The 8165-nt window shown below is 45.2% G+C and overlaps 1 protein-coding gene across 1 annotated transcript in view; it reads right to left on the reverse strand.

The window, feature by feature from the left end:
• LOC137355647 (uncharacterized) overlaps positions 1-7583 on the reverse strand; it is a 113885-nt gene extending 106302 nt beyond the window's left edge. Inside the window, exons 1-3 of the mRNA XM_068021021.1 lie at positions 7462-7583; positions 6234-6303; positions 2875-3016 (exon numbers count right to left, since the gene is read on the reverse strand). The gene's annotated coding sequence lies outside the window, so the exon portion shown is untranslated. The remainder of the gene's footprint in view (positions 1-2874; positions 3017-6233; positions 6304-7461) is intronic.
• Positions 7584-8165: the final 582 nt, after the last annotated feature.

The raw sequence follows: 8165 nt of genomic DNA on the forward strand, positions 1-8165 counted from the left end.
CTGCTGCCCTTGCCCTTCTAGGTGGTAGAGGTCGCGGATTTGGAAGGTGCTGTCGAAGGAGGCTTGGCGAGTTGCTGTAGTGCATCTTGCAGATGGTACACACTGCTGCCACTGCGCGTCGGTGGTGGAGAGAGAGAATGTTTAAGGTGATGGATGGGGTGCCGATCAAGCGAGCTGATTTGTCTTGGATGGTGCCAAGCTTTTCGAAATTTGTTGGAACTTCACTCATCCAGGCATGTGGCGACTATTCCATCACACTCTTGATTTGTGTCTTGTAGATAGTGGACAGGCTTTGGGGAGTCAGGAGCTGAGTTACTCGCTGCAGAATTCCCAGTCTCTGACCTGCTCTTATAGCCACAGTACTTATATGGCTGGTCTAGTTATGTTTCTGGTCAATGGCAACCCCCAGGATGTTGATGGTGGGGGATTCAACAATGGTCATGCCACTGAATGTCAAGGGGGAATGTTTAGATTCTCTCTTGTTGGAGATGGTCATTGTTTGGCACTTCTGTGGTGTAAATGTTACTTGCACCTTATCGGCCCAAGCCTGAATGTTGTCCAGGTCTTGCTGCATGTGGACAGAGCTTACTTCAGTATCTGAGGAGTTGCGAATGGTACTGAACACACTGTTCGTTCAATCAATCAGCGAACATCCCCACTTCTGACCTATGATGAGGGAAGGTCATTGTCGCAGCTGAAGGTGGTTGGGCCTAGGACTCTACCCTGAGGAACTCCTGCAGTAATATCGTGGGGCTGTGATGATTGGCCCCCAACAACCACAACCATTTTATTCATTCTTGGGATGTGAGCATCACTGGCAAGGCTGGCATTTGTTGCCCATCCCTAATTGTGCTTGAGGGGGCTGTGGTGAGCTGCCTTCTTGAACTGCTGCAATCCATGAGGTGTAGGTACATCCACAGTGCTGTTAGGAAGGGAGTTCCAGGATTTTGACCCGGCAATAGTGAAGGAATGGCGATATAGTTCTAAGTCAGGATGGCATGTGGCTTGAAGGGGAACTTGCAGGTGGTGGTGTTCCCATGCGTCTGCTGTCCTTGTCCTTCTAGGTGGCAACGTTCGCAGGTTTGGAATGTGCTGTTGAAGGTGGGTTGGCAAGTTTTCCTTTGTGCCAGGTATGATTCCAACCAGTGGAGAGTTTTCCCCTGATTCCTATTGACTTCAAATTTTTCTAGGGCTCCTTGATGCCACTCTCAGTCAACTGCTGTCATGATGTCAAGGGCAATAACTCTTACCTCACCTCTGGAGTTCAGCTCTTTTGTCTGTGTTTGAACCAAGGCTGTAATGAAGTCTGGAGCCGAGTGGTCCTGGCGGATCCCAAACTGAGCATCAATGAGCAGGTTATTGCTGAGTAAGTACCGCTTGAGAGCACTGTCGAAGACATTTTCCATCATTTTGCTGATGATTGAGTAGATTGATGGGGTGGTAACTGGCCAGATTGGATTTGTCCTGCTTTTTGTAGACAGGACATACCCAGGTGACTTTCCACATTGCTGCGTAGATGCCAGTGTTGTAGGTGTACTGGAACAGCTTGGCTAGGGCCGCAGCTAGCTCTAGAGTACAAGTCTTCAGTACTATAGCCGGATGTTGTCAGGGGCCTAGCCATTGCAGTATCCAGTGCCTTCAGCTGTTTCATGCTATCACAGGCAGTGAATCAGACTGGCTGAAGACTGGCATCTGAGATGCTGGGAACCTCAGGAGGAGACCGAGATGCATCATCCATTCGGCACTTCCAGCTGAGGATGGTTGCAAATGTTTCAGCCTTGTCTTTTGCATGGAGTTCAGGAGAAAGCATCTTTCCTCAGAGATTGGTTAACACGTGGAAATAGCTACCACATGGACTGGCTGCGAGGCACAACATAAATTCATTTAAGAGAAAACTACCTAAGTATATGAGGGAGAAAGAAATAGAAGGTTATGTTGATAGAGTTGGATGAAGCAAGATGGGAGGAGGGTCATGTGGAGCATAAACACCAGCATGGACCAGTTGGGCCGAATGGTCTGTTTCTGTGCTATAAATCCTATGCAATACCAGGACTGAACCAGATCCTACTGCTGCAACCATCACTCATAATTTCCAACAGGGGGAGTCTCTGCTGCCATCATTTAAATAGGGGGACAAGTACCCTTTGGGACCCATACTTAACGAGTCGGGATGGAGGACAAAACTAGCAAAAGGTGAATCAATCATGCCCCTCCTACCAGCTATCTTAATAATAGCACCCTGCCCATCCTCTGAGCACCACCACATAAGTTTTGGGATGGGGCTGATTTTTATCCCATGGTCCCAAGTCCCAAATTTATCCAACTGGAATGACGATTGATTTTCTTCGGCACACGGGAATGAGGTGTTCAGCCAAGGTCTCCCGCGGTTAAGAGAAATGTCTGCCTGATTGGTGTGCATTTCACCAAATGCCAAAGTTCACCACTCGGTTCCCTCCAGCTAGCCTATACCGTCATGCCATGGGCTTCGCAGTTGAAAGAAATAAAGTGGGTTAACACATCATGATACTCGCGCGTGCCACATCTACGCCAGTGTTACTAAGCGCTGGAGTAAGCATGGTGTATCAGCACCTACTACCAGTAGTTAAATGTTTATGAACTTCACTGGAACTTCCATTCATACACGATGAATCTGAATGTATATGGCATATCTTTTTCAACTTGGGGGTAATTTTGTAAGAGAAAAGTTGATTACTGAATGGGAAAAATCAGAGTTAAATAACCTCACCCAGTGATACAGATAACATCTGAAATGTTTAATTTTGGGCTTCAGATGAAAACAGTTTCCATTGTAACTGCTCCCATACAACTCACTTTAAAGAAATTAAATGAGTCTCTATAAATGGGCTTACTTACAGCAAACAGTGAGAGGAAATCTGACCTCTTACTCTGTTGTTTGCGGAAGGCAAGGTTTTATCAGTGGCAGATATCATAGCCAACAGGCTAGCAACAGACAGGACCTTCCATCATATATATCGTCGCTGCTGAAAAATGGCATCTGTGGGAACATCCATACAAAATTACAGGAATTAGTATGCTATTTATACAGGATACAGAAATACCATTGTTCTAGACAGAAATCATAATAGTGATACAGCATGGGAAAAGGCCATTTGGCCTGACCAGTCATTGTCCCTGTTTGCCCACCATGCAAGTAAATCCTTCTAACCGCATATTACCCACTTTGTTCTCACGTTGCTTCAACCGCTATCCCCCTCTTCAACCTAATCTTGATTATCATCTCTGCCTCAAACAATAACCCTGGAAGTGAATTCCGCAGCCTCACAACTCTCTGTGTAGAGAAGTTACTCCTGCCCTCTGTTCTAAGTATCTTACATTCAAATCAATGAGTTCTTGTTCTAGACCCTTCAAATACTGGAAATAGTCTGCTTCTATGTACCCTGAACCATCGTTTCATAATTTAACCACTTCAATCATATCACCCCGTAATCTGCATTGTAACAAAAGATCTAATTTTTAAAGTATTCCTTCATATTTGATTCCTTATACCAGGCAGAATCCTTGTGAATCTGCACTTTTCCCTCTCTGAAGCCTCAATATCCTTCCTATAATATGGAGCCCAATGGTGCACACAGTACTCTAACTGAGGTTTTATATTATTAATACTGGAAATACTCAGCAGGTCTGGCAGCATCTGTGGAGAGAAAAGCAGAGTTAACGTTTCAGGTCAGTGACCCTTCATCGGAACTGGCAAAGGTTAGAAATGTAATAGGTTTTAAGCAAATAAAGCGGGAGTGGGGCAAGAGATAACAAAAGGGAGGGTGTTGATGAACAAGGAAAGAGACAAATGGAAATCCCGGAGAGAAGAGCAGAACTTCTTCCTGGAGGAGAAGTGGCAGATTTCCAGCATCTGCAGTATTTTGCTTTTATTTTAGTGTTTAATTCACTGCCACTTCTCTTCCAGGAATGCCTACCTTGAAGAAGTTCTGCTCTTCTCTCCCGATGGGATTTTCATTTGTCTCTTTTTTCCTTGTTCATCAACACCTTGCGTTTTGTAAATGTTAACTCTGCTTCTCTCTCCACAGATGCTGCTAGACCTGCTGAGTATTTCCAGCATTTCATGTTTTTATTTCAGATTTCCAGTACCTGCTGTATTTTGCTTCTATTTTATATTAGATTTTAGATTAGATTAGATTAGAGATACAGCACTGAAACAGGCCCTTCGGCCCACCGAGTCTGTGCCAACCATCAACCACCCATTTATACTAATCCTACACTAATCCCATATTCCTACCAAATATCCCCACCTGTCCCTATATTTCCCTACCACCTACCTATACTAGTGACAATTTATAATGGCCAATTTACCTACCAACCTGCAAGTCTTTTGGCTTGTGGGAGGAAACTGGAGCACCCGGAGAAAACCCACGCAGACACAGGGAGAACTTGCAAACTCCACACAGGCAGTACCCAGAATCGAACCCGGGTCCCTGGAGCTGTGAGGCTGCAGTGCTAACCACTGCGCCACTGTGCCGCCCTATTATATTATATTGTCCCCTCTTCAATTATGCTGGGATTTGGCTCATGGCAATAGGTCCAGTCCAGTATATCATAGCCAAACCTAATCCTACCGTTAGCCAACACACTCACCCTATCAAAAGTTACCAAACAGTGTGCATTACCTATAAGACTGCCTATTTCCACCTCCCTAATGTTGCCCAATTTCATCCCTGCCTCAGCTCATTTGCTGCTGAAACCCTTATGCATGTCTTTGTTTTCTCTAGACTAGTCCTGGCCTCCCACATTCTACCCTTTGTAAAACTTGAGTTCCTCCAGAACTGCTGCCTGTGTCCTAACGTGCACCAAGTCTCGTTCACCTCTCACTCCTGTGTTCGCTGACCTGCATTGGCTCCTAGTCCAGCAACGCCTTCATTTTAAAATTCTCATCCTTGTTTTCAAATCCCTCCATGGCCTCACCCCTCCCTATCTCTAATCTCCTAGAGCCTCTTGCATACCTCTAATTCTGGCCTCTTCAGCATCCCCAATTTTAATGGTTCCACCACTGATGGCCACACCTTCAGCTATCAAGGGCCTAAAGCTCTGGAATTTCCCCCACCACCCCACCTCACTTTTCTCCTTTAAGACACTCCTTAATACTACCTCTCTGACCAAGCTTTTGGTCATCTGCCCTAATATCTCCTTATGTGGCTCGGTGTCAAGTTTTGTTTGATCACTCTCCAGTGAAGCACCCTGGGACATTTTATTACATTAAAGGTGCTAAATAAATGCAAGTTGTTGTAAGGATCACAAGTACTTCGCTTCGCACTCTGACTGTGCCACAGAATGCACCATGAATAACATTACCAGAGAGTGAGATAGAGAGATAGTTATAAAGAAGCACCTGTCACAATTCTGATGTCACAACAGTAGCAGAAAATACCAACTGATAACAAAAGTGTGATTGCCTACAATCTGTCATTGACCTCAGCAATCAGACTCAAAAGAGGACAAAAGGAAGGAATTTCCACCCCGTAGCCTATAGTTTGCAGCAACCAACCAATCTACCAACGTCCTCGACCAAAGAGCAATTGAACTCTGGTTGACCTCAACTGGTGCTTGCTGAACAGCAACTAGACTCCTGTGGTCTTAAAGGAGGACATATGCACCTCAGTAGCATAATACATTGTGCATTACTCTTAAAGAACATTCACTTACCGTGAGCAAGAGAAATGTGCAAATGCACGTAAAAAAATGGACTCTAGTTTGAATTTATTATAGACGAGACATCATAATTTTGCACAGGTGCAAAACAACCTGTTTTTTAAAGAAAGGCAGAAAGCCATCATTAATTTGGCACCCAAAAATTACAATTATTTCCTCATTAGCAAAGTTCCCCAATCAAAAAACAAACTCTGATAGTATTGTAGCTGTTTTAAACTTAAAAACAGTTAGAGTTTTGGTGGTCAGAAATCTACCTTAGCAGATGAATAATTCATTTTGTATTAGTATCAAAAAAAAATACAGATGCTAGAAATCTGAAATAAAAACAGAAAGTACTGGAAATACTCAGCAGGTCTGGCAGCATTTGTGGAGAGAAGCAGAGTTAACATTTCAGGTCCGTGACCTTTCATCAGAACACCTTTCTGATGAAAGGTCACAGACCTGAAATGTTAACTCTGCTTCTCTCTCCACAGATGCTGCCAGACCTGAGTATTTCCAGCACTTTCTGTTTTTATTAACGCATTTTGTATTACCTGGTAGAATAGCCCAGCCTTTACAGAACAGTGCATCATCCGACTCATCACAAGCAGTGCCACGGGAAATCTGCCAGTATAACAAATATCACTGTTCAATGCAATATGCTGAAATATCACAGTTCCAAAAAATATACAAAAAATACATTCTATCTTATTTAAACCTCCCCTACTCCTGTAGCTGGAGTAATGGTGCATGGATGACAGGTGCTGTTCAGTACATCACAGCCAAACCCAATTCTCTCCTTACCCAGCACCAACATGTTCACACTTTCCAGCAATAATTCACAAGTGGGTGCATCGCCCCTGTTCCCCTCCCTAGCTCAGGGCTGTCGAGACCAATTAATTGTATTGCTCTAACCACTACCCTAAATATGAGCTAATGACTCAATACACACTTGGAATGAAAATAACACTGTTCTATGCATATTATATATCTACATATATATATATATATATATAAACAATAGTGTTATTTTACATATCATACAGGAAACAATACCTCACTCTCCCATTCATATATTAGAAATGCCCGGTTTTTAAACAATGACAACATTGCAGGAGACTAACAATTCCCTTATTGTCCAGGTGACCTCACCTGGACTTTTCTCTAAAAGCAACAAAAGCACTTCTTCGTGGTATTAATTAGTGGTAGAATTATTTTAACCACCGTGTGACTAATCACATGCAAATATTAAGACGATTGCAACTTCAGGGTTTTTGCAAAGAGGGGAAGCAAGACAAGACAATGCAACAATAAGTAAACCTTATATATATATTAACAAACATCAAAGCCCATTCACTCGTTTTGCTTCGAGTCAGAGCTCGATTGCGAATCGCCCCGCACAACCAAAGATCACAATAGGCACCGTGCTCTTGGAAAGCACAATAACAGCACTCACGGGTTGGGTGGGGAGCCTTCTCCTTGTAGAAACACTTTGCAGCAGCCTTGTGTGCCAAAGCTTGCACACAGAGCAGCAGCTACAATAAGCAGCACTGTCAATTCCTCATTTCCCCAATATTAATTTCAATGCAGCTGAAAGTTAACACACAGCCAAAGAAATGGAAGTCCAGCTCAGTGCTGTATCACTGTGCAATGAAATAAAACCACTTCAATGCAAATATGCACTTTTGCATTGAAGGCAATCACATCCCACTTTTGTTTTTTTTTTGCAAGGGGATGAGCTACATACAGGGCTTTGGAGGAAGGTGGGATTTTTTTTTGCACCTGATGTCCCTCAGGCTGCACTCTCTCCTTGCTGGGTGCCAGTGCTCAGTGCTTGCTGCCTGGAACTGCAGACCCTGCTGCAATCTCAGTCCTGCTCCATTGCAATCCCAGCCAAGTGGCATCCATTACTGCCTGGGAATGCCAGGCTCAGCCCCAACGCGCTGGACGGACATCCCGCCCCCCGCCGCCTCCCATTGGTCAGGCGCCCCGTCCATCGGGGCCGGGGGCCCGGGGCCCGCCTCCCCCCCGCGCCCATTGGCCGGCGGCACGCCTCCCGGGCTGCGATTGGCCGGCCGCCAGCTGCCAGTCGCGGCTTCCCGGCGCTGGGTTTCCGCCGGGTTTGCGGAGATTTGGGCGGCTTGGCGTTTGCGGAGAGTCTGTAAACAAACAGCGGGGGCTGCACATGGAGGCTGGAAGGTGCGGGAAGCCGAGGAGGCCTCCAAAGTTGTTCCTCCCTAGCCGAAGAGCCCGAATGGCACCTGCTGTCTCGTCGCCCGGATTAGGAGTAGAGACAATAAGGCCAAAGCCCCCCCCGTAAAAGTCCCTGGGCTGCAGCATCAAGGCCACCCCTCATTCTTCACCTTAGACTGTTCGACTGTGGGGGGAAGCACCTTGTCCCCATTCAATGCCCACACCTTCACATTCCATGCCAGATAAAAGAAAGTCTTTCATTTATATAGCACCTTTTCACAACTTCAAGGACA

This window comes from Heterodontus francisci, chromosome 43, assembly GCF_036365525.1.
Source record: "Heterodontus francisci isolate sHetFra1 chromosome 43, sHetFra1.hap1, whole genome shotgun sequence".
Taxonomy (NCBI): domain Eukaryota; kingdom Metazoa; phylum Chordata; class Chondrichthyes; order Heterodontiformes; family Heterodontidae; genus Heterodontus; species Heterodontus francisci.